This window comes from Canis aureus, chromosome 5 (genome assembly GCF_053574225.1).
Source record: "Canis aureus isolate CA01 chromosome 5, VMU_Caureus_v.1.0, whole genome shotgun sequence".
NCBI classification, from domain to species: Eukaryota; Metazoa; Chordata; class Mammalia; order Carnivora; family Canidae; genus Canis; species Canis aureus.
In genome coordinates, this window is record NC_135615.1 from 21,426,841 (window position 1) to 21,454,718 (window position 27,878).

General features: G+C 34.9%; 2 long non-coding RNA genes across 6 annotated transcripts in view; one reads left to right on the top strand and one right to left on the bottom strand.

The window, feature by feature from the left end:
• Positions 1-27,878, top strand: part of LOC144313794 (uncharacterized) — a 466,610-nt gene that overhangs the window by 333,571 nt on the left and 105,161 nt on the right. The gene's annotated exons all lie outside the window — the stretch shown is intronic.
• Positions 24,404-27,878, bottom strand: part of LOC144313356 (uncharacterized) — a 46,472-nt gene continuing 42,997 nt past the window's right edge. For both annotated transcript variants that reach the window (XR_013379014.1, XR_013379013.1), the window contains 2 exons: positions 27,728-27,831; positions 24,404-24,603 (listed from right to left, as the gene is read on the bottom strand). This is a non-coding gene — a long non-coding RNA (uncharacterized LOC144313356). The remainder of the gene's footprint in view (positions 24,604-27,727; positions 27,832-27,878) is intronic.

A 27,878-nucleotide genomic window follows, 5' to 3' on the forward strand; every position in this document is an offset into this window, starting at 1 on the left:
TCATTCCTTGTTAATATATAACATATAAACAGGCTTAAGAAGGAATGAAATAAAGTGAGACTAGGGCCAAACATCTTCCATAAAGGGAAGTTCATAGTAAATGTCTTTAATTTGAAGTTCCACCAAGCATTCAAGAATGAATAATTTCAATTGTAAATAATCTAGTCCAGACTATAGAAAAAATGGTACTCCTTGGTTTATTCTGTGAAGCTAGAATAACCATAACTCCAAAATCTAACAATAAGGTAAAAAGAGCACCTAAAAATTTGCGTGGCATAAAAATATATGAAGATTCCTACAGATCATTCAACAAAATGTTAATAACCTAATATGGAAATAGACCATATTGTGATTGCCCCACAGAGGGCCAGATCCACCATTTCCCCTAGTCTGAAGTGGTTCAGATGTCAAGACTAATGATGCCATGTATACATTAAGGGGAATAAAGTGATTTATATCTTATGTTTTAAAGCTTTTTTTTCCCTAAAGACTTATTTATTCATGATATATATAAAGAGAGAGGCAGAGACACTGGCAGAGGGAGAGGTAGGCTCCATGCCAGGAGCCCAATGCAGGACTCCATCCTGGGACTCTAGGATCGCTCCCTGGGCCAAAGGCAGGTGTCAAACTGCTGAGCAACCCAGGGATCCCCTGTTTTAAAGCTTTTGAAGGAAGTGAAGTAGACACACAGTGCAGTCTGAAAATGGCTTGTGTTTTTATTGTCATTAGGAGATGGGTCTGGAGTGAGTATTCCCATATGCAAACTAGAATATTCAGGGTGTAAATTTCTCAAAGTGCATAAAGAGTGATTGCTTGGGCTTTCTTACCCAAATGTGAGAAAGGAGGGGAAAAGAGAGGGATGAGGCTTGAAAACTGTCCTCTCTCAGACATTGAAAATGGAGTCAGACTCATTATTACATGGATAAAAAACAGGCACTTTACAAAGCGAACCCTGAATGGCTAACAATAAATGAAAATACCCTCAACCTGATTAGTTATGGCAGTGCAAATTAAACCATAAAGAATCAAGGACACATGACATCATCAAAGGTCATAATTATCTTCTAATAACTGAACCCAAAGCCACAAAGACCTGAAATTTACCCAATAAGGAATTCAAAATAGCTATTTTGAGGAAACAAAATGAACTACAAGGAAATATAGACAATTCAGTGAAATAAAACAATACACAAAACAAAATGAGAACTTTAACAAAGAGAACTCATTAAAAAGGAACCAAAGAAAAATTCTGGAGATGAAGAATTCAGTGAATAAAATGAAGGAAGCAAAACAGAGTACCAACAGTAGGATATATTAAACAAAAAACAGAGTCAGTGAGTTTTAGAGAATAGGAACTCTGAAATAAATCAGAGAAGAACAAAGAAAAAATAATGAAAATGAATGAAGAAAGCCTATGTGATCTGTGGGAAACCACCAAAAGAATTAAAATCAGAATCACTGGAGTCTCAGAAAGAGAAAACAGAAAGGGAGTGATGGTAATTAAAGAAATAATAGCTAAGAACTCCTCAAACCTATATACCATGCATATTTTCAGACCACAATACATTAAAACTTGAAATCAAGCACAAGAAAAAATTTGGAAAGACCTCAAATACATGGAAGTTAAAGAACATCCTCCTAAAGAATATATGCATTAACCAGGAAATTAAGAAGGAAATACAAAAAATACATGAAAGCAAATTCAAATGAAAACACGACAGTCCAAAAGCTTTGGGATGCAGCAAAGGTAGTCCTAAGAGGGAAGTCTGTTACACTACAGGCCTAACTGAAGAATTGAGAAAAATTACAGCCTAACCTTACATCGAAAGGATCTAGAAAAATGGGCAGCTTGGGTGGCTCAGCAGTTTAGCGCCGCCTTTGGCCCAGGGCCTGATCCTGGACACCCAGGATCAAGTCCCACATTGGGCTTCCGGCATGGAGCCTGCTTCTCCCTCTGCCTGTGTCTCTGCCTCTCTCTCTCTCTCTCATGAATAAATAAATAAAATCTTTTAAAAAAGTAAAGTATCTAGAAAAGGAACAACAAATAAAGCCTAAAGCCTGCAGAAGAAGGGAAATAAAGATTAGAGCAGAAGTAAATGATAAGGAAGCAAACAAAAACAGGAGAATGTATTAACTAAACTAAAAGCTGGTTCTTTGAAAAAATTAATAAAATTGATAAACCTCTAGCCAGACTTATTAAAAGGAAAAGAGAAAGGACCAAAACAGATGAAATCACAAATGAAAGAGGAAAGATGACAAACACCACCATAGAAGTACATTATAAGAAGATACTGTGGAAAATTATATGCCAACAAATGGGCAACCTGAAAAAAAATGGACAAACTTCTAGAAACTTAGAAACTATCAAAACTGAAAAAGGAAGAAATAGAAAATGTGATGCCTGGGTGGCTCAGTGGCTGAACGTCTGCCTTCAGGTCAGGGTGTGATCTTGAGGTTCTAGGATTGAGTCTCACATCAGGTTTCCCATAGGGAGCCTGCTTCTCCCTCTGCCTGTGTCTCTGCCTCTCTCTCTCTCTCTCTCTCTCTCATGAATAAATAAATAAAATCTAAAAAAAAAAAATTGAACAGACTCATCCAGCAAAGAAATTGAATTCGTAATCAGAAATCTCTCAACAAAAGTCCAGAGCTAGATGGCTTTCCAGAGGAATCCTACCAGACATTTAAGGAAGAGTTAATACCAGGGCACCTGGGGGGCTCAGTCAGTTAAGCACCAGCCTTCAGCTCAGGTCACAATCCCAGAGTCCCAGGATTATCCCATTATTTTAATTCAAAATGATCTTTTCCAAGACAAATTATGATAAAACTCTCAAAAATCAAAGAAAGAACCCTAAAAGCATCAGTAGAAAAAAAGATTGTAGATTTAAATAAAAACTTTTAAAAAATAAAAGGTACCTAGAGAACAGGAAAAAAAAAATTAGAAGACTGTAACCTACAAAGGAACCCCCATTAGGCTGCCAGTGGATTTCTCAGCAGAAACCTTACAGGCCAGAAGAGAGTGGGACTTAGCCCTTTCATAACCATATATATTTAAAGTGCTAAAAGAAAATAATTTCAACAAAGAGCACTATGTTGGGCAAAGTTATTCCTTCAAAAGATTTTCCCAGACAAATGAAAGCTGAGGGAGTTTATGGCCAGTAGACCTGCCTTACAAGAAATGCTGAAAGGAATTTTACAAGCTAAAATGAAAATACACTAATTACTAACATGAACATATACAATATACCGGCCAAAGTTAATGTATGCCAGATTCAGAAAAGTCTAATTTTATAGTATGGTGTGTTACTTACTTACATCATTTATAGTAATTAATAATAAAATGTAACCAGAGCTACTATAATTTCTCAACAAATACACAGTATAAAGAGAGGTAACTTGTGACATTAAAAGTAAGGGTATTAAAAAAAGAGTGGAAATTTTGTATATACAGTTAGGTTGTTACCATCATAAAATGGACTGTTAACATCTATGAAATATTTTATGTATGCTTCATGGTTACTTCAAAGCAAAAACCTATAGTAGATTCCCAAAAGATAGAGAAAGAGAATCAGAGCATGCAACTATGGAAAGTCACCATTCACAAAGGAAGACAGCAAGGGAAGAAAAAAAGGAACGATGCAAATACAAAACAATTAGGCAGCAATTAATTTTAAAAAAGATGATATTAGTATCCTTATATGTCAATAATCACTCCAAATTATTCTATGAATTGAATTTTCCAGTTAAAAGTCACAGACTGGCTAGATAGATTAAAAAAAAAAAAAAAAAAAACAAGACCCACATATATACTGCCTACAAAAGGCTTGCTTCAGCTTTAAGTATACACATATGTTCAAAGTGAAGGAAGGGGAAAAGATATTCTATATAAGAAACCAAAAGAAAGTAGGAGTAACTAATAAGTCAGACAAAATTGACAGTAAGCTAAAATAGGAATAAGAGAAAAAGGTCATTATGTAATAATAAAGGAGTCAATTCATCAAAAGACAAAACAATTGATATACATGCTCAGCATTGGAGCACATAAATATATTAAGCAACAACTGACATATCTGAAGGGAAAATAACAAAAAAACAGTAATAGTAGGGACTTTCAGCACCCTACTTTCTACAATGGGTAGATCATTCAGACAAACCTTAACAAGGAAACATTAGACAGTTTAGATCAAATATAAATATATAACATTCCATTCAACAGTAACAGAACAAACAATCTTCTGAAGAACATACAGAATATTCTCCAAGATAAATCATACAGTGAGCCACAAAAAAAAAAAAAAATCTTGGTAAATTTAAGGTTGAAATCATACCAAGTATCTTTCTTGACCACAGTTAAGAAACTAGAAATCAACAAACATGTGAAACTAAACAACACTCCTGAACAACCAATGTGTCAAACCAGAAATCTAAAGGAAACTAAAAAATATCTTGAAAACAATTGAAAATGTAAACATAACAGACCACAATCTATCTATCAGATGCTATAAAAGCACTTCTGAGAGAGAATTTTACAGTAAATAAGTGCATATATTAAGGAAAAAGATCTCAAATAACCTAAGTTAATACCTCAGGAACTAGAAGAAGAGGCAAACTAGTCAAAATTAGCATAAGGAAAGAAATAACAAAGGTCGGAGTAGAAATAAATGAAATAGAGATGAGAAAGCAAATAGAAAAAGATCAACAAAACTAGGAGCTGTGTTTTGAAAAGATAAACAAAATTAACAAAACTTTAAGGAAAAAAGAAGGCAAATCAGAAATGAAAGAGGAGATACTACAACTGACACCACAGAAATACATAGGATCATAAGAAACTACTATGAACATTTATGTGCCAACAAATTGGGTAACCTTGGAGAAATGGATAAATTCCTAGAAACATACAACTTTCCAAGGCCAAATCAAGAATGTACAGAAAATCTAAACAATCCAATAAAGAATAAAGAAATGGATTCAATTTGGAGTAGAATGGTAGTTACCTGGAGCTGGGGGTGATGGTAGAGGAATTGGAAGATGTTGGTCACAGGGTACATACTTGTAGTGAATAAGTTCTGGGGATCTAATGTACAGCATAATTATAAGTCAACAGGACTGTATTGTAAACATCAAAATTGCTAGATTAGAACTTAAATGTTCTCATCAAAAAAAAAAATAAGAAATGATTATACGTGTCATGACAGAGGTGTTAGCTAAAGCTGTGGTAGTAATCATATTGCAATATCTTAATGTATCAAATCAAAAAACTGTTCACCAAAACTTCTATGATGTTATATGTCAGTTGTATCTAAAAATATCAGATAAGCAGATTTGATCTGTTTCTGGGTTCTCTATTCCATTGATCTATATGTGTATTATCCACCAGTTTTATTGCATGAGTTGTAGTTGACGTGTTTGGAGGAATTGATTCATTTCACAAAAATGTGTGTTGTGTTCCCTTGTTGCTCTTAATGTGGGTAGAGTCAGCAGTGATATCCCTCCTGATATTGGTATATTGGTATATTTCCTTCCTGATATTGGTAATTTGTGTCTTCTCACTTTTTGTTGTGTGTCTAGCTAGATATTCATCAGTGTTTTTGACCTCTTCAAATAAATAACTTTTTAGTTCATGATTTTCTGTTGTTTTGATGTTCTCGTATGATCTGCTGTTACTTTTATTTTTTCCTTCCTTCTTGCTTTGGGCTTATTTTTCTTAGGGTAGTGATGACATTTTTAATAATTGATATGGAATTTCTCATCTTCTCCAATGTAAGCCATGTAGTGCTATATTATATTCCCTCATTACTGCTTTCTCTGTGTTCCACAAATTCTGATGTTACAATTTTATTTTATTTTTATTCAGTTCAATTTAATTTTTTTTTTACTTCCCCTGAGACTTTCTCTTTGGCCCATGAATATGTTGTTTAGTTCCCAAGTATTTGGAGATTTTTCTGTAATCTTCCTGTTATTGATTTCTAACTGATTTCATTGTGGTCATGTGATTTTAGTTGTTTAAATTTGTTGAATCATATTTTATGGACCAGGATATGGTCTATCGTGTTATGTGTTCACTTGGTAATTGAAACGATGTACATTCTATTGGACATAGTGTCTAATAATGTCTATGAGATTCTGTTGATTGATCTTGTTGAGTTTTTCCATACACTTTCTATTTTTTGTCTATTAATTGCTGAGAGATGGTTGCTAGCATCTCCAACTATAATTGTGGACTTGTCTGTTTCCTCTTTCATTTTTATTAGCGTTTGCTTCGCGTATTTTCAGCTTTGTTGTTTGGTGCATACACATTTAGGATTGCTATGTCTTTTTAGGAGACTAACACTTTTATCATTTTGTAACGTTCATCTCTTTGGTAATTTTACATGTTTTGAAGTTAACTTCATCTGATACTAATCTAACTACTTTTCCTCTCCTTCCATTAATGTTTGCTTGATATCTTTTCCCATCTTTTAATATCATCCTATTTTTATCATTGTATTTGGTGAATTTCTTGTGGACAGCATATAGTGAGGTCATGTTTTTAAAGCCAACTACCAATCTCTGTCTCTTAATTGGTACTGGTTAGACCTTAGACATTTCATGCAATTATTGATAGATTATAGTTTAAGAGTTTCTTTTTTTTATTTTTTTTTTTCATTTTCTTTTCCCTTGTGGACTACTTGCGTATTTTTTAGAATTCTATTTTGACTTATCTTCAGTGTTTTTGAATGTATCTCTTTGTAAAGCTTTTTAAGTGGTTGCTCTAGGTATCACATTATATATACACAACACTACCAGCTACTGGTATTAACGTTTTACCAGTTTGAGTGTAGTGAAGGATATTATCACCTGCTTATAAATGTCTTGAATGTTTCCTTTATGTAGATGTAGAATCACAGAAGACAATATTATATTCTACTTTAATACTCAAACATACCATAGAAATCTCAAGAGAAGGTAAATGCATTTATCATATTTTACTCTTTCTGTTGTTCTTTCTTCTTATTAATGTTCCATGACCTTGCTTTTATCATTTATTTTTGTTCAGACAACTGCATTTGCCAATTACTTTCAGGTAGTTCTGCTGGCTACAAATTGTCTTATTTTACTTTCATGTGAGAATGTCTCAAGATCCCCTTCAGGATATTTTTACTAGATATAGGATTCCTTCCATTAAGCACTTTAAAAATGTGTCCCATTTTCTTCTGATCTTGATGGTTTCTCATGACAAATTCACTGGTTTTTAAATTATTTTTCCACTATAAGTATGGTATCATTTCTCTCTTGCTACTTTCAAGATTTTTCTGTTTCCATTATATTCAGAAGTTTGACTATGATGGATCTCGGTAGATTTCTTTGGATTTATATTTTTGGGCATCTTTTTCTAAATTTGGAAAGTTAAATCACTTAGCCTTGCTTTCTAAGAACATGAATGTTAGATCTTTTTGTTACAGTGCCACAGATCCCTGAGTAAATTATTAGTTACTATTTTTGGTCTGTTATCTCTGTGTTGTTCAGATTTGAGGGTAATTTTTATTTTTCTATCACTGATTCCTTCCTCCATTCTGCTCTTGAGCTGTATTTTTGTTTTTTATTTCATTTGCTATATTTTTATATTCTAAAATGTTCATTTCACTCTTCTGTATATCTCTTTTTCTTTGCTAAAGCTTTCTACTTTTCATTTTTATGCAAGCATGTTGATAATTGCTCACTGAAGCATTTTTTATTTTATTTTTATTAAATTTAAAATTTTTTAATTCCATTATAGTTAACATAAAGTGTTATATTAGTTTCAGGTACACAATATAGTGATTCAACTATTCTATACATCATTATTCTTTATCCCCTTCACTTATCTCCCCACAGACCTCCCCTCAGATGTTTTATTTTAAATGAGTACCTTCAATTACAGTTATTTTTTTCAACAAGAACAATTTTTACCTGAATCATATTTCAGATGCTAGGTTCTAGGACATAAATAAAACATTCCATTCCAGAAAAATAGAATGCATGTTTTCTTCAAGTACCCACAGAAGAATCTTGTGGTTAAATCACATGAAAAGAGACATAACAAATATTTTATATTTAAGAAACTAAAACATATCAAGTATATTTTCCAACCACAATGGTAAAAAGCTAAAGATCAGCAATAAAACAAAGTTGGAAAATATACAACATAAATATTAAATATTTAATATGAAAATATTAAACAACATACTGCTGCAGAAACAGTGGGCCAAATAAAAAAGGGTAAATCAAAATAGTTCTCAAAACAAAAGAAGAAAACACAATATTCTATGGGATGCAGCAAAAGCAGATGTTTGAGTGAAATTTGTGCTATAAATGCTTGCTTAAGAAAACAAATTTCAAAACACCAACTTAACATTATACCACATAGAACCAGAAAAAGAAGAAAGTGAGCTAAAATTTAGTGGAGGAAGGATTTTTGTTATTACAAAAATCAGAAATGACTAAAATAGAGACCAGAATAAACAATAACGTGACACAGAAAGCAAAGATCATTTCTTTCCCCCCAAAAATACACAAAATGGACAATACTTTAACTACATTAAGGAAAAAAAAGGGGGAGGAGACTCAAAAACCAAAATGAGAAGTGGAAAGGAAAATAGTACAACAGATGACCACAGAAATGCAGTGTGTTAACAGATTATTATAAACAATGATAAACTAACAAATCAGATAACTTAGGAAAAACCCAAGTAATTCCTAAAAATGTACAAGTTACCAATATCGAATCATGAATCCAAGAAATAGGAAATCTTAGACCAATAACAAATGAAATTTGAATTAAGGATAAAAACTCTCCCAGCATAGAAAAGTTCAACACTATATGGCTACATGGTTAAACCCTACTACACATAAAAAATAATAATAATAATAATGGCAATCTTTATCAGAAACTTACAAAATATAAAACAGAAGAAACACATTCAATATCACTCCACGAGGCCAGTACTACCCTGATACCAAAGCAGGATAAAAACAAGAACAAAAACATTTACTTTCTCCAGTGTAAGTATTGCTATTTGGACTTTCTTTTGACATCCGTTTGTATGATAAATGTTTCTCCACCTTACTTTCAATTTGCAAGTGTCTTTAGGTCTAAAATAAGTCTCTTGCAGGCAGTATATAGATGAGTCTTGTTTTGTTTTGTTTTGTTTTTAATCCATCCTGATACCCTATGTCTTTTAATTAGACCATTTAGTCCACTTACATCCAAAGTGATTATTGATAACTATGTATTTGTTGTCTTTTTATTATTTGTTTTGACATTGTTTCTGGAGATTTTCTCTGATCTTTTCTTGTCATTGGAGCATTTTTTATGATGGCTGCTTTAAAATCTTTTTCAGATAATTCTATCATCTCTATATCTTCTTTAAATCTTTTGGTTTAGCTGGCTTTCTCTGACACTACTCTAGTAGGTAAAGCAGACAATGGAGAGGTCCCTTGTTACTGCTGAATGGGAGTAGGTCTAGGTTCCTCTCCTGATTTATTGCATTCACACCTTGGAGAAAGCCTCCGCATTATCTCTGGGATCCTTGTTTCCCTGCTGCTGATACCTTCTTGGCTGGAAGAAGTGGGACTGTCTTGTTACTCCTCATGTGGCTTTCACAGACACAATGGGAAGAAGGAAGCCTTACTACACCTGGGTCATAGTAAAGGTCCTAAATCTCCACTAAGCTACCTCTGACTCACCCCAGAAGCGAGGTGATGTGGTGGTACCTTGTTATTACTGTGCGGGGCTAGGAGCACAAGCCCTCAACGTGGTCTCCACAGATACCACAGCAACAGGATGGGAGCCTGTGGCTCATTATTACCACCTAGTGAGAATGAAAGTGTCAAATCTCTACCTGGCCCCCTCTGACACCCAGGAAGGGCTTTGGTTGCCTCATTACACAGTCTGACAAGGGTAGGTGTATGGGCTCCCCATTTAACATTTGCCTGTATGGGTCAGAAAAATCTGTGGCATCTGTCTGGAGTAGAACAATCATTGCTTAGACTTTTTCTGTCTTGCTAGGCTGTCCTTTTCCTGTCCTTTGGCTGGAAACAGCAGGATTTTGCTGGAATTATTTTCTCCATCCTGTTGACATTTCTAGGTTCCCAGGTTCTTCCACTCTGAATCTGGGATACATGAATCAAAAAGAAAACCAGGGAACTTGGTCTTATTTTTTCCGGGATTCAAGATCCCTAGCCATTCTACCTGCTTCTCTTCACTTTTCAGAGTCCTCTTCTATTTGTTTTACATGAAATTTCCAGGAAAATTTCAAAATAAAGAAGGAAAAATAAATCTATCACATCTTTCTTGAGGCAGAAGTCTACTGAGCCTTTTATGTATTCCCCCCCCCCTTTCTTTTTATCTTCTAGGAGTTGTCTTCTATGTTGCTTGTAGCTATATTCTCCACAGTTGCTTAAGCTTAAATCAATTCATATGATTTCAGTGTTTACTGACTTGGCTCTACCTGGTTCCTCTTCTTTAAGGATTTCACTTTACTTACTATAGTGTACTAGAGAGTAAAATTTTGAATGATACTTCCAGGAAAGAGGTAACAATCATTTACTTCCTCAATCCTTAAGTATCTAAGAATATCTTTCTGTTTCCTTCATATGTGCAGCAAATGTCAATGTAGATTTCTTGGGCTTCCAATTTTCCCTCCAATTCTCTGACCAAACCTTCTCAATATTTTCGGATACCAGCTTGATTATTATCTTAGGGCCACTTGTTTTATCTCCTTAGATACTTAAAGAAGTTTGTTTAGATTGTACGATTTTCACCCAGTTAACACACAGAGAACTGTTAAATTTTTTTCTTGATTGCATTTGTATACACTGACAATGAAGTAGCAAAAAGAGAAATTAAGACAGGATTTCCATTTATAATTGCACCAAAACTAATATAATTTTAGGAATAAACTTAACATGGAAATGAAATACCTATATTCTAAAAACTTATAAAAACACTGGTGAAAGAAATTGAAAATGACACAAATGAATGGAAAGGTAGTCCACGCTCATTAATTGGAAGTATCAATATTGTTAAAATGTTTATACTGTCCAAAGCAATCTACAGATCCAATGCATTTCCTATAAAAATGTCAACAGATTTTTTCATAGAACTAGAACAAAGAATTCTAAAATTTTATGGACACAAAAGACCCCAAATAGCCAAACCATCTTGAAAAAGAACAAAGCTGAGGTATCACAGTGCCAGATATCAAGATATATTGCAAAGCTATACTAATTGAACAGTAATGATACTGGTAAAAAGTGGACACATAACCAATGGAACAGAATAGAAAGCCCAGAAATAAGCCCATGCTTATATGATCAATTAATCTATGATAAGAAGGCAAGAATACAAGATGAGGAAGGGTACTCTTCAATAAATGGTGTGCACATTACATGCAAAAGAAAGAAATTGGACCACTTTCTCACACCACACACAAAAATAAAGTCAAAATGGATTAAAGACCTAAATGTGAGATGTGAAATCATAAAAATCCTAGAAGAGAACATAGACAGTAATATCTCTGATATCAACCACAACATTTTTCTAGATATGTTTCCTAGGGCAAGGGAAACAAGAATAAACTATTAGGACTATATCTGCATAGTTAATATTTTTGATTCATTGATTTGACGTTTTTCTCTGGTCTATAAAGTTTGTTTTTAAATATTTAAGTGGTTATTTATTTGGTCTTTCTGCACTAGTTTCCAAGCAAGTTTGTAAGTTGTAGTGGTTGCTCTGCACTGTTTTCCCACAGGGATCTTCATCTGGTCTTTGATCACACAGATTGTTTAGCTTTTCTCTCTCTGGCTATGAGGATAGTGTGTTTTGCAAAGATTTTTCTAGATTACATTGGTTCAGGTTTGCTCTCACTCTGGAAATGAGCAGGGTCTTGCATGGCTGTGGCACAAAAGACATCAGTTATATCAAAGCCCATCACAGAGAGATAAGACATGTTCCAATTCTCTACTAAGAATAAATATAAATTCCTCCTAATCTCACCCTCTTCAGTATAATAAAAACAGTTAAGAGAATTTCTTTGTGAGGTTCAATTTTATAATTTCTGCAAAACTGGATGTTGAACGTCTGCTATTTTAAAAGATCTGTATCACTACTTTGGTGGCCATTCAGAGTACATAAGACAATTTCCCTTTGATAGGCAGCTGCCAGGACATAAGGGATAACTCAAAGATGCTATGTATTAAGAAAAATCGCTGCTTTTATAAACCCACTTGTCATGTAACTGATGTAATAAAAGAAATCCCCAAGAATTGGGATCACATACGTATCATCGAAATAATAAGAAATCTAGGGAGAGTAAATTTCTTTCTTGTTTTCTTTGACATCTCCACATTTTCTATGGGCTGAGGACAAGGATCATGCCCCCAGACAAAGAAAAAGGGGAATGGGTCACCCTGTGCATGGAGGCCATTTTTAAGGGGCCTCAAACTTCCATTATATATATGATGAATAAATTCTAGAGACCTGTGATACAACAGAGTGTCTACAGTTGAAAAGACCATATTGTGCACTTAAAAGTCTGTCAACAAGGACATCTCACGTTAAGTGTTTTCACCACACAAAAAGAAAAGAAAGCAAAGAAAAAAAAAAGAAAATTACACTCAAGCAGAAGCGAGGGGCAGGGATTGGCAATGGTTTTGTGAATGCTGTTGTAGTATGGCTAACATATAACTAAAATCCCCTAAATCTCTATGCCTTTCATTACTCTTTATTTCCCCCTGAATTCTGAAAGAATTGTTTAATTTTGTCTCCTGCTTTACAATTTGGTTTCCTGCAGCATCTACGCTGATGTGTATAGTGCCACCAGTCTGGTTTTTATTCTGCAATTGTTTTTAACCCTATGCAGTCTCTCTCAATTTAAGTTTTTCTATATTGTTTTAGATAATATATTCTCTTAAATGACATAAATAACATGAATCAGGAATTTTCTCCTTTTTCAGTAAATCTATATTAGGAGAGGCTATCTGCTTTTGATTCCTTGTAATATCCCTCTTATTTGGGACTGGAATATTTTTTCCCAGATCTGGAACATAACATTTCTGCTTGCTTATCCTTACGGCAAGAGGTCTACTGGCTTCTGGTGAATTCAGCATTGAAATGGAGGCTGTCAAAGACTGATGTGGAATTTTGCCCAATTCTTTCATATTTAGACAATAGAGAAAGGGAAAATATAAATCTTCTGTAAATTATCATTTCCAATTCACAATACAACAGCCCAAAGGAAGTGGAGCAGAAGCTGAAACCCTTGGCAGTCTCTACAAAGATCTGTGTCTCAGGGTCATTTATTCTCTCTGTTTAGTGACCTTCTATGCTAGGTTCCACCTCTCAGGACAACCAGTTTCTATTTGGCTAGTCCAGTGCCAGGTAGGACCTGCAGCAGTACCTGGCAAAGGGAAAGCGCCTCTCTTCCACAGTGCTTTCATTCACTTTATTATAGCTCATCCCCCAAGTGTAAATCTGAGAACTTCCCACTGTTGTAGGTGGCTTCTGAGGGTGCAAACAAAATGTTTATAGTGAGTCCTTGACAGGTCCCAGGACCCACCTTTGCTCTCCCCCTCTGCCATCCACCTGAGAAACATGGTGTCAGTTGCATTCGACACTATGGTTTCACTTACTTTCTTTGGACACTTTTTTATAAGTAGCATTTATCTCTTTCATAAGAAGTACTTTTAAGTCAGAAGGACTTTCCATATGTCTTTTGTTACATTCAGTTAGTTGATTCATCAAGAACCTGGGAGGTGGCTGTTAACATCACTATCTTCCGCTCAGTATCTTACCCCAAAATCCGTCCTATTAAATTCAACACTAGTGTCAAACATTACCTTCACCTTTCTTTTTTCTTCTTTTCCTTTTTTTAAAAAAACCTTCTGTGAGACTAAAACTATTCCAGAGACTTAAAAGCAAAGTGTGGCACCCTCAGAAACTGCCATTAAATTAATTGCTGCACTAAATATGCAAGACCTAGTAATCATATTCATTGATTTATTCAAGCAGCAAATATTTATTCAACACCAACCATTCAAATTCCATGGTAAGCACTGGGAAAAAATAATTTTAAAAAAGATATGTGGCTTCTTTCTTTAAAACACCTTATGGGATAAATGATAGTTATACACACAATTATAATTTAGTGTGTTAAGAACAATGAAAGATGTGGTAAGGAAGCACCTAAACAATGTTGTTCTAATGCAGATCAGAAAAGATTTCTCAGAGGACTTTATAATTGAATTTTGAAAAAAGAAAAAACATAGATGTCATTCTAAAAGTGCTGCTTGATGCGGATGGGAAAGGAAAATTTCAAATATAGCCAAATCAGCTTCCACTGCATTATCATTCAACACCCATATTTACATTCTCCCAGGAGCATCACCATCAGACACCCATATCTACATTCTCCTGTGAACATCCCTACACAGTATCCATATCTACATTACCCATGACAAGCCTCACTATCCATACACCCTTATCTGCATTCTCCTATTATTCAGCACAACTGGCTCTACCCTGATAAGTCAATAGATATATATTTTTAAATAGATGGCAAGTTTTCTTGGCCCTCGGAATGACAACAAGAAACATAACAAGATTTGAAGAAAATGTTTCTCATGCAGCAGTCTTCTTTTTGTTTGTTTTTGTTTTTGTTCCTAGTGTCACTATAGCTGTGAGCACTGGGGGAAGGAGCTTCAAAATCAGATGAGCAGCTCACACTTGATGCATCCCTGTAGAGACTGCTAAACCCAGGAAAAGCAGCTCTGGCTGTGACTTATAGCAAGATAAATCCATAGTTGTTCTTTGCTTTTGTAAATGCTCAAAACACTGATGTCAGGGGGCATGACCTAGGCAAGAATGAATTCAGTGAAAGGATACACCAGTGTGTGCTAAAATAATAAAGGGGCTCTCGTGAATAAAATGGGACTTCAAGTGAGCTGTGGAAGATAAATTATAGAAGACAGGGGAAAGGAGGATGGATAAAGTGTTAGAATCAGGTAAAACCTGACTTGTCCAGGAAAGAGTGAAGAAAGGAACATAAATTGAAGGAGGGATTCAGAAGAGGACTATATCTGGAGACATGAGTCAGTGCCAAACTATACAGCATCTTAATCGTCCCATGGAGAAGTTAGAATTTTTTCTTTTTCTTTCTTTTTTTAAAATTTATTTATTCATGAGGCACACACAGAGAGAAAGGCAGAGACATGGGCAGAGGGAGAAGCAGGCTTCCTGCAAGGCCGGAACCTAGGATCATGCCTGAGCCAAAGGCAGACGCTCAACCGCTGAGCCACCCAGGTGTCCCTAAAACTTTATCTTTTTGGAAAATGTTTAGATTTTTGAGAAGAGTTATGATATAATTTTTAAAATAAAGTTTAGGGAAGATAAATCTGACATTTGCATAGTGGCTAGTAAGAGATCAGAGGCAAAGAGTATCCAAATAACCTAACGAAGAGTGGCAAAAACTTTGAGTAGCATCAAAGACAATTTATCCATATTCCTTCACAAAATACAAACAATTCTGCTTGCTAGAGTTCTTTGTAAAACCTTCCTATACCATCCCTTTGGTTATGAATATTCAAACTCTCTAGCATCGCAATCAAGAGCATTCACAATCAGGATCCAACTGACCTTCCTCACCTCATCTCCAATTCCCTCAAGTCCATTTTCCTGTGCATTTTTTACCTCCATCTTTGTTTTTCTGGGGTGATCTGTTCATCTTTCAAACACAGAAAAATCTTCCTCAATCCCATCTCCAGACAGGATGAAACTTATCTCCTTCTAGCTACCTCTTTCTTTCTTTTAGTGTATATCAGAAAGTAATGTGGTTTTGTGAGAAGAGCAATGGACTTTGAAGCTAGATAAACTTGGAATTGGTTCTGATCTTAGTCTCACAATTCAGTGTCTGGATGACTTGAGCAAATTACTTAACCTCTCAGAGCTTCAGTTTCTCAAATGAGAACAGTGAGAAAATATGCTAATAAGAATTGTAAAAATAAAATAATGTATGTGAAGTGCTTTGCAGGAGCCAAGCATTCATCTATTTATTCACTAGATTTTGAGTGTCTCTATGTACTAAGAATGTCATGAATGTATTACACATGTATACAACACAGTTTCTACTTTCCATTAATGTCTAAAGTTGAATTTAGATTTTTTGGTAAATCTGTCTCCAATTTTTATTCTTATTTCTTTATGTAAATAAAATTATTTAAGCCCACCTACATAAAGAATATTGACATTCTCTTATCTACTCACTCTTGACTCTTTCATAGTCTGAGTGATTTGAGTGATCTCATAGGGTGCTGCAAAATTCTAGCCAGTATGTGTGTTTACTGCAATATTACCTCATGGAAACTAGAAATGCCAGCCTGCAGAAAAAGTCACTAATAATATCATTTATTAATTGACTCTTTTATGTACAAGACTGTTTATGATATTCAACATATATTTTTAAACTCTTTTTTCCAGGTATGATATGGTAGGATTTGAAACTATATTGAGCAAAAGCATTGTCTGTATCCTCATGCAGTTTTTAAAGAGGCATCCCTCAAATCCTCACACTCAGGAAGGTGTAAAGCAATTAGTATAGTAAGTGCTATAAGCAAAAGGGATATAGCACCATGGTAGTGTCTAAGAGGCATGGGTATTTAAGAAAGAAATTTGACTAGTCTAGGAAGTTAGTGAAAGGCTTCTCCATGAAAGCATTGATTGATTGGAGCTATAAACATTGTGTAACTAAGTTGGATTAATTTGAGGGAAGAATGCAAGAAGCTCTAGTGACAGGGAATATAGCACATCCCAGGACTCCATAAAATACTTGTGCTGGTGTTTGAGATGAATGATTTTATTTTATTTTTTATTTTTTATTTTTTTTAGATGAATGATTTTAAAAGCTGTCTTACAGAGTTGTGATTTATATCAATTTTTACTGAATGTAATTAATAACATTCAGAAAACATTGATCTGACACAAGCTGGTATATTCATTGAAGGAATGATCCTTGATATAAAGGGACACAAATGATTTATGTTTTAAAGGAGACAGAAGCAAACGGGGAGAAACATTGGCTCTGATATCACACAGATCTGGTTTTGAACTTTGGCTTAGGCACTATTTGAATAACCTTGAGCAAGATTTTTGCTTTCTCTGAGTTCACTTCACAGGTTTATCTGGAGAACTGAACAAATGAAATGGCATCTACATAGTATCAGATACTCAGTAAATGTAACTTCCCTTAAACATGTTTCAATGATCCTAGTGGCATAAAGAATGATGTTTCCTTGTGTTTTGTTGTTTGCATGTTTTTAATGATCTCAAATTAATTGGTTTGGCATATAACTGTGTGTGATAATTATTTAGGAGTGTGAACAGATTAATTTATTTATGCTGTTCTGCTTTCATGTTGTTTAAGTGGTTCTATCCCTCATTTATTCCTTCAGGGGCCTTTATGTACATCTTTTCTATCAATTATAATTAGATAATGTGTGATCTCTTTGCTGTTGCCCTTTTTTCAGTTTAATTTCTGTTTCCTCCCCTATATTGAAAATACTGAAAGCCAAGGACTCCATCTATTGCTCATTACAGCCTAACTGCCCAGCAGGATTTCCCACTCATAACAAGAGCCCAGTGATATTGGCTTATGATGACAATAGACTAGATCAAGTCATACAGTTTTTTTATATAGAACCACTATCCCTAGGCTCAATAGTTTTAATAGGACATCTTTAAAGCTAGATGGGAAAGAGTATTACATGTCATAACTGTTTATATTAACGTGGACATAGACAATTTTATTGGAAAATAGAAGAAATAAATATGTAGAAAAATAGAACCTAAAAGAAAATTTGTACAAGTGTGGACATTTAAAATAGGCCTGAAAGCAACAATGAAGTAAAATTCACTGTGTTAACCTTCATTACTATAATGTATAATGATATCTAATTTTATTTTTACCATAGACATGAAGGTTGACATTCACAATATAAATAAAGACACAGTTTTGGTAAAATTCATACTTCAAAGCTTTTTGAAATTATGCATTAGTGGTAAAAATGACCAAGTTTATTTCTTTAATTTAATGTATTTATTTATGAGAGACACAGAAAGAGAGAGAGGCAGAGACACAGGCAGAAGGAGAAGCAGGCTCCATGCAGAAGCCCGATGTGGGACTCAATCCCGGGACTTCAGGATCATGCCCCTGGGCCAAAGGCAGGTGCTAAACTGCTGAGCCACTCAGGGATCCCCCAAGTTTATAATTATAACCCTACCAACTTGAATCCTACATTTATTTTTAAACTATGCCCCTACAAAATAAGTTTATTTGGGGTAATTAAAATTAATTAGAAGACCTTTAATTAATGAAGCACTAGAGTATCAATAAGTTCCTACTATCATCAGTTCTAACACCAAGTGGGTAAAAAAACGTGACATACAATTAAAAATAGAAAATTGCATTGGGATTCCTGAAAAAGAAAAGAATGTCATATGATATTACATGGGTTATTGGACAAACATGGTGAATTTATGTAGGTGGCCATCCACTACCACCAACCAGAAAGGCCTTCTGTTCACATGAATTTTTGACTGACCAAGCTGACTCCTTTATTACTTACTTTTGTTGACTTTAGAATGTAAAATTTAATCATCATACCTCCAAACAAACTGCCCATATTCTTATCACTAATAAACTGATGGCACTTAGTAAATAACTATTGACCATCAGAAATATCAGACTGAGTTAACTCTTGATTTGAAAGTGAAAGTTGTACATCTAGCCAGTAGTATGCATTATCTACTTACCGTATCCATGGATGCTCCCTGATGTGATTTGACCCACGGTGTATGTGGAAAAAGAAACAAATAGAAAATGCTTATACTTTTTTCAACCAAGGTGATTAGATAAAACAGTATTTATGCCTCACTGGATAATGGGATTGCCCTGTCATTCTTTGTAGGAATATCTCTTAATATAGTTTATCTAGTCAGCAGTACATACTGGATGTATTTCTCACATTCTTATCACTGAAATGCACAATATTGCCTGACTGAACTATGTCTATATTGGAGAAAGTATTGTTTTAATGGGATGTTTCTCCATGATTTCAAGGGGAGCTATATGAATATATTCCTTTTTTTGTTCAAATTGCTTGATATTCCAGGGCCTTTGACTCAAGAAAATAGCACCTATGTATAGTAGCTGCTTTCTGTTCTGCAATTTTCTCATTTCATCTCAGTCTCTTAAGTAAGTCCTAATCCAGTATAAATTTTTAATCAATATTTTTTCCTTCCTTCCGTTATTTCCAAGAACAATTCCATCCCTAAGAAATGGATTTCTCACATTTTGAGACCAAAATACACCTGATCTCCCATGGATCTTAGTGGCACAGATCTCCCACGGATCTTAAATCTCTCCCTCTTCCCTAATATCTTCCACAGTCTTCATGTATGCACAATTTTATGCTTATTTAAAAAATAGTTTGAAGTGTCTTCCTCTTCATTTAACTTTCATATGATTCTCCTAACTTTTAGTTCTCAAATTCATAATTTTTATCCATACTTATATTTCTTCAATACCCATTACTTACCAGGTCTTTGTAACTCTGCATCTACACTCTGTTAAATCACCCATGACACATTTTATGTCAAATTAACCAACCTTAGCAACTTCTCTATGGATTTTGGTATTTTTTATCATCTTCTCATTCTGAATGTTCCCCACATTTGTTTTCATGGCTATGTACATTACTGAGTCTCTTCCTAATGTATCTATTTTGTTGAATTCTATTTTTTCTACCTTATAATTGTAAAAACAATCCCTGAAGTCCAGTTTCTGGATATTCTGTGCCTCTGACCTAAAGTGTACAAAAGAATGACCTGCTCTGTCTTCACTGCTTTGATTGCTATCTACTTGAGGATGACTCTCAAGAGTAAATTTATCAGTCTCTCATCTGAGATTTAAACCTTCATCTCCAACACATGGAAGCATACTTACACATTTTCATTTACTTTATTCCAAGTCCAATATGCAAGTATCAATTTTACAGGCTGGTACAGAGTAGACGTTTTAACAAATTTTTGTTAAACACACCAATAAATAAATCTTTAAGAGATGCCCTAATATTTCCAGATTCCATTGTTTATTACTTCGGAATTTTTTAATCATTAACTATTTTTTCAAAATTCCTATCATTATCCTTTTTAGTTCTTCCCTTCATTATTTTATTCCTAACTAAGATAGTCTCATATAAAGTGACTCAATTTCTCTTGGCTGTAAATTTCAGTCCATATATTGTTACCACTTGACTCATCCAAGTCTCAAATTTAATTACATTACTTCTACAGATCTTCATGTTTCCTACTATTTAGAGAACTTAACTTGGCACACAAGGCCTTCCCCAATATGAACTCACCATTAAAGCCAGATTCAAAGTTTATGCATTTGGTAGGTGTGCTAAATTACCTTCCGGTAAGTGTTGTAACGACACTTCCATGATATCTTCCCAAAAGAAAGGAAGCCATGAAGAAGACATAGAGAAATTATAAATACATATTACTAAGTGAAAGAAGCCAGTCTGAAAGTGTCACATACTGCATGATTCCAATTATATGACATTCTGGAAAAAGGCAGAACTATGAACACAGAGAATAGATCAGTGATTGCCAGGAGTTTTAGGGAAGGAAGGATGAATAGGGAGAGCACAGAGGACTTTTAGGACACTGGAACTATAATAAGTCTAATAATGGTAGATATATGTTGTACATTCGTCAAAAACCCTTTAATGTATAACGCCAGAAGTGAACGCTAATGTCAATTGTGGAGTTCAGGTGATAATTATGTGTCAATGCAGGTTTATCTATTGTGACTAATATACTATTCTGGTATAGGATGTTGATGTCGTAGAGGAGGCTATGGGTATCTTAGGGGCAAGGAGAATATGGAAACTCTCTGTATTGTTTGCTTAGTTTTGCTGTGAATCTAAAACTGCTATTTTACACTTTATTTTTAAAAACCTCACCATACAATATGTGAGACTTTTAGATTGATGCCCATAGTTTAGGTGAAAGTGCTATCTTAGAGTAGTTGTTAATTTTTTATTTCTTTTAGGATGAATGGATTTCTTTTTCCATAAACTCTATTCACATTCTCTGTTCATTTTCTATGAGGTACTTGGTTTTTTTCTTATCCATTTGGAAATTCCTTTAATAGTTTTTTTTTTTTTAAAACAAGTGTTGCTTGTTTGTCTTTGCTTTGTTTACATTTAGTTCCTTTTGTTTTTAAGGTTTTACATTGTTCTAAAGGTAAGAACCTTTATCTTATGTACTCTTATATACTGCCTTTAGGCTCCTAACATAAAACATTGATCACATCACTGCATTTCACCTTCTACCTCTTCTCTCTCTTTCTTTCACCATTCACTTTCAGCCAATAATATTCTTTAATGTTTAGTTTGTATTCTTAAGTAACTTTTATTTAAATAAAGTTGATTACTTGTTTTGTTGTGTTTAAATAATATTCTTTAACTCCCAGGTGTCATAGATGAAAGAATCGGTAAATTCCCTCTCCCTCCTTGTTTTTCTTTTCCCCTCCTGATTTTTGATATTTATAGCATTTCTGCATGAGCAGGGTGCATATTACTTACTTTTCTTTTCATCCCAGTCCCCACACCTGTTGGAGTGTGCTTGTTCTTCAGGTAATTATTTTCAGTGCTCACCAACAGTACTTGTATCATAATTTCCCCAATCATCCCTTGTTTTGCTAAAGTAATTCACTAATATTTTATTCAAGAAGTATGTTGGGGAAAAATATTCCTTGAGTTCTGGTATGCTTGATTCAATTTGTCTATATACTAGATGAACTTTCTAGATATGAAATTGATGGATTTCTTTAAAAACTTTGAATGTTGCTCTACTGTTCTCAAACATGGGATATTCCTATGCAGAACCGTTATGTCTAATGTTGCTGTCTTAAAGTAGGGTGACTATAGTTTCCAGTTTGTTCAAGAAAGTATTGCCATAAGACTGTCAAGGATCTCATTACATTTAGCATTTACCTTGTCCTGTTTTATTCTCAAAGGTGCTCTAGTGTGGATGATACCTACCTTACAATGACTTGATCTTTTGAATCCTTAATAAAAAAAGATGTTCTTTAGCTAACTTTCCCATGGTAGATTGTTTGATTTTAATTTTTTAAATATTTTTGGTTTAATTTCTATTTAACATTAATGACTTCTTTATTGTGTTTCTTCGTGCCTATCGTCTCTTGTGTTCCTTCTAATTTTGTCTTCCTTTCTAAATGATGGGTTTTTCTGTTTCTTTCTTGTGTTCTGCAAATTCATTTTTCATGTTCTATTGTTTCCCTATCTCTTCTAAATTCTTGTATTGCTGTTTTTGATGTTACTTTATAGAACTGATTATATAAGTTTTTTTGACTTATGCAAAATATTTTGTCACAACTTTCTACTGTACCATGGTTATATTTTATGCATTTTCTTTATAAAAATATTGCTTTTCTCCCATTGATTTCTTATGTTATCTTCGAGTTGATACTTAGCTATTATCTTTTTTTTTCTGTCATCATAGCATGACATGAATTTTTCTGGGCCAGGCATTTCCACAAGTTTGAGAGTGGGGAATAGAAAAGCAGGCAAAGGATAGAATTTAGGATAATCTTGCAGACTAAAGAGGTTTCTGATTCCAAAGGCTCTTTTCATGTCTGTGGCTGCCTATTCCTAAAATGGTTTCTCTGTATGATTCTTTGTGCAACGTTGCCTCTGCTTTGCTCAATCAACCCACCTTGCAGAAATTTCTACCACCAGCCCTTCTCACTGAAATTGCTACATCCATTTTTTGCAAGCAAAGAATATGGTCTCTGTATTTTAGGGTAATCTCTTAAGAACAAAAAGTATATTTTGCTGGGGCTTTTTTTTGAGATGCTAGTGAACCTTCCTGCCAGTCTCCATATTTATTAGCACTTTGTCCCTCACAGCTTCTGCCTGGTATCAACTGTTTTTGGCAGTTCTCACACACATTTTGGCAACTGCTATTAAATTTGTCTTCTAAGATTATTGAAGATGGATTTTACCTTTTTGTTGTTGTTGTTGTTTGTTTTTTATTTCATCCTCCACCAAGTTTTTGGTGAATTCCAAAGAGAAAAAACACTGAATTGACTTTTGCAAAAGTTTTATAGACTTTCTTTTACTCTGTCTCATAATTTCTAAAAGGAAGAAAAATGTGACTGTGGTCATATTTTGCTAATTTCTATAAAGTCACGTATTACCTAAATCTGGGGGCCCACTTTTAATCTTCTATTGTCAAAAATAGGGAAAGAACAACGATTTAATGCATAATTCCTTGCAATGCATTTTTACATTCATTTTCTTGAATTCACTTATCTCCATGAGGTCAGCAAGATATACATTATTATTCCCATTTCACACATGAAAACGATGTATTACCATTACTCCTACCATGCACTATAGTAACAGTATTACTTACAGATTTTATAGGCCAGATCATGATAATCCACACATACATAAGACCATTTTCTTCATGCATTAAAGCAGATGTTTTGATAAATGAAGAACTGAGGAGTCTTTCTTTCTCTAGTGCTCTAGTTACCTTGGAGTACCTGGTTTCAAATGTACTCATAGGACTTAAAGGAGTCCAAAAAGTGCCCTGGCATTCTGAGGAGGACCCTGGGAGTCTGCTTCCCATTGATCTGTGTTATCAGGTGTCCGTGTAAGAGTTCATCTGCCAAACTAGTTCATCAACTAAAATAATAATGCTGGGAAACCTCTTAACCTACAGAATAAGAGAAAAACTTACCTATGGCATCTTTGTGATAATTATATAGGAAAGTCACATTTTCTCACAATTAGGCAATCTTTTTATTTCTTCAGTAGTCAAAACAGGGAGAGAGTTTGGCCTCTGATTTACTTATCAGTGCCTTCAGTTTCACTAAAACTGAGTGTTAAAGCTCAAGTAAGAGTTATTTGAGGAGAAAGTGGGGGGTAAGTATTAAGCATTGGGGGTATCATGACTATAGATAGTATGTATAGGGAACCACATAAAGTTCAGAGCTGCTGGAAGGAATATAATATGAAAGTAGATGTACTTTAGTATCTTATTCCATGTTTAGAAGCTTGAGGAGCTCTTTTTATTGTTATCACTTCACTGTCGTTTCTATATAAATATGTGTGTCTGGATGTATGTTATATATATGTACTTGCTTTACAATGACTTTGATGGTACTTTCTGATTTCCCCATTCCTGCATCTTTTTTTCCTTTGTAGCCTCTTGTATCTTCCTTGAAAGAATAACTGAAGACAATGTAATTTTTGAGTCTGAAGCATAGGAAATAAAAAGCAAGAGAGTTTACAGAGGTTCTGAGATCAGAGTTTCTCATCAATCCAAGAGAGTCACAAATTGGCACTCTGTCAGAAGAGGAAGGGCTTACTATGCTGTATTTTTCCATCATCATCCAACATCTAAGTTTAGATCTGCCTTCTTGATGGAAGAACCTTCCCTGTGACACTTCCATATGCTTCGTCTCTTCCTATCTCTATCAACGTTTATGTAGAACTCTGTGAATTTAAAAACATAAATAACTTATGTGAACTTGAACTCCTCTATAAATAACACTTGAAGACAAAACACTTAACTTTAGAACAACCGTATAAGGACAACCTTAGAAGAGCTAGTCTGGAATTTTCCTCATTTGAGAAAGTCTGGAATCGAAGCCACTCTGGTGGATATTTTTCTCTTTCATTGTATAGTCACTATCCTCTATCATCTTGCATTCCCTTAACCATCAACAGGTAATACCTGACCCAGTTGAGATGTGCTCAGTTTTATTCTTTCCCAGCACTACAGATGCTGATCCAGTGAAGTAGTGTTCTGGAGAGGCTATGAGCAGGTATAATGTAGAATTACATAGCATTGGAGTTTATTAGAATTTCTGGAGTCAAGGACATGGATAACAAAGAAATTCACATTTTTCTGATGCAACTCCTTGAGGGGACAGGCTCTTTCCACCTCTCACTCTTACTTTTGACTTCATGGCTACCCATTTGGGCTGTTTTCTTAATTCTGTTGGGGGTTTATGTGATGTGCCATGTCAACAAACTGATTTTTACAAGGTACTTAAGTATCATGAAAAGAAGAAAAGAAATTTCTCAGGATAAATATCTCCAACGTGGGTGGAAAGATTGCAGCAGCAAGCTGATTAGTTCCTGACATTGCAGCTGGTTGCTGCAATTCTAGTAAAATGCTGAAACAAAGAACATATTAATTATGAAAGACAAGAAATGGGATGTAGGGCTTTCTTATATATCTCTCTTCCAAATGCACCCCTTCAAGACAAGTGGAAGACCTTTACATTCTAGTTATTGAGATACTGTGATTATTATAAACCAGTAAAATCTAAGATTCTCAAGCTAAACAAATTCCATTTATTAAATGCCTCTATAATGTTTGTATGACTTGAACTGGCTACTCATAATCATACCAATTCCTCATTCAACGTTAACTGAATAAATTTATAAGCTTGGCTAAGTCTGTTTACCCTCCTTTCTATCTCTATCTCTGTCTCATTTTAAGTAAAAGAATCTGAGCCAAATGCTGGCTGAGTTTCATTATTGGTGGAGCATTACTTTGAAGGTTATTGAACCTGAACCCCCAATTGCCAGAGTACCCAAAATTTTCTTGTCCACAAGGCTTGCTTTTTCCTTTCTTTCTGTATTTCAGTGATGTGTCTTTGCTTATAATAAACATATTTTTTGGTGAAGTAATTGGAGCAGGTTTAGGTCCCTTGCAATTAAACTGTCCCCATGGTGCCATATTCTCTGACCTCAAGGAGCTGAGAATGAGAGCAAACAATTAAGTATAATTTTATATCCTAAATCCTTATGTAACCAGTTTATTAACTGGACCCAACTTCTTGGGCATATAAACGAAATGGTTTATTCCAATGATAGCCTTCTTTAATAACATGTTGGCCAGATTCTCTAAGTTTTCAGACATTTATACTTATTAGAACCTTGTCATTCTTGTATTTAAAACTCGTTTCTATTTATTTTTAAAGTTTTCATTTCAGATCTGACTCAATGTTCTCCTTGTCCCCTCTTTATGGAGATAGGAGGTAATAGGGCTCATGCATGCCTTTTCCCCTTCGTCTTCTAGATACCAGTTCACTCTCTGTTGGAGATTTGTGGAAGGAAATAGAAAAGGTCAAGTAAGTCTTTACTTAACTGAGCTTATAATTGTTACTTCTGCATCTAAATAGACTGGCTGTGGATGTTCTCTGCGTTGCTGGCACATTGTTGATATCCACTATGTGGTGGGCATGTTTTTTGTTTTGTTTTGTTTTGTTTAAAGATTTTATTTATTCATGATAGACAGAGAGAAAGAGAGAGAGAGAGAGAGGCAGAGACACAGGCAGAGGGAGAAGCAGGCTCTATGCAGGGAGCCCGACACGGGACTTGGTTCTGGCACTCCAGGATCATGCCCTGGGCCAAAGACAGGTGCTAAACCACTGAGCCACCCAGGGATCCCCTGTGGTGGGCATGTTTGTAGGTAGAATATCCTGGATGGATGAATGTACAGTCACATGTAGCACTTCTGCACGTTCTTGAAGGAGGGCTTACAGAGATTTCTGCATTACTCAGTTTTCTGATAAGGGAGATCTAGTTCCAGTTTGACTCTAATGTCCCTCCATTCCACAGATTACAACACAAGTGGATTGTCTTACAACTTTCAGGTGCTGGGATTGTCCTCCTCTGTAGTAGAGTATCAGCAAGTTGGCTCATCACATCCCTAAGTCTCTACTTGACACATGGAAAATCATATAGGTTTACCATGCTAGGTGGTAAGAAAATAGGTCACTGTAATACAGTTACTGTAATTATTTTTGACATCTTTCTCTTTCTTTTCTCCATACTACCTCAACAGAATTAGTCGTTGAACCTAACTGAGAGGAATAGGGGAAATTCAGAGACTCACTTTACAAATTATTTTCATGGAGTCTGCTTCCCTTGGTTTTAGAAAGAATAATATTCCTCTTCTTTTAAAAGAAGTGAGACCAGAGAATGCCCTGTTTCACAGGGGAGTATAGTGGCTCATTGAAAGCTCCCTGAAGGGAGTGAATGCCTGAGTATAGAACTTAAAGTTAAATCATTTTCCAGGATAAGAATGGCAAAGTGGCAAGGCAACTGGGTGGCTCAGTGGTTGAGCATCTGTCTGGCTCAGGTTGTGATCTCCGGGTCCTGGGATGGAGTCCCACATTGGGCTCCCCACAAGGCACCTGCTTTTCCCTCTGCCTGTGTCTCTGCCTCTCTCTCTTTGTCTCCCATGAATACATACATAAAATCTTAAAAAAAAAAAAAAAAAAGAATGGCAACGTGGCAAGGAAAGGACAGAAAACACAAGATATTTACCCCATAACTAGGATCAAAAGTCTCTCTTCCCCCAAATCCCTAACATGCCCCTGACACAAAACAGGCATTCTACCAGTATGTATTGTCATCACCTATTCACCCTATATGAAGGTTTCCAGGATAATTGGGCTGGTTGTTCCTTGTGTCCTTACATGTCCATTCATCTACTTAATTATGATCACAAACATTCTTTATGATATTTTTTGAACACCTTCTGTAACAGGCTGGATCAAGCCTACCCCCTACTTTCTAATCCCAGAACCTTGTTAATTACCTTCTATGATGAAAAGGACTCTGTGGATGTGATTAAACCAAGGATCTTGAGAAGGGAAGATTATCCTGGATTATCCAGATGGGTCCAATGTAATCTCAGGGGTCCTTTTAAAAGGGACACAGGAAAGTTAGAATCTGATAAGCCAGTTAGA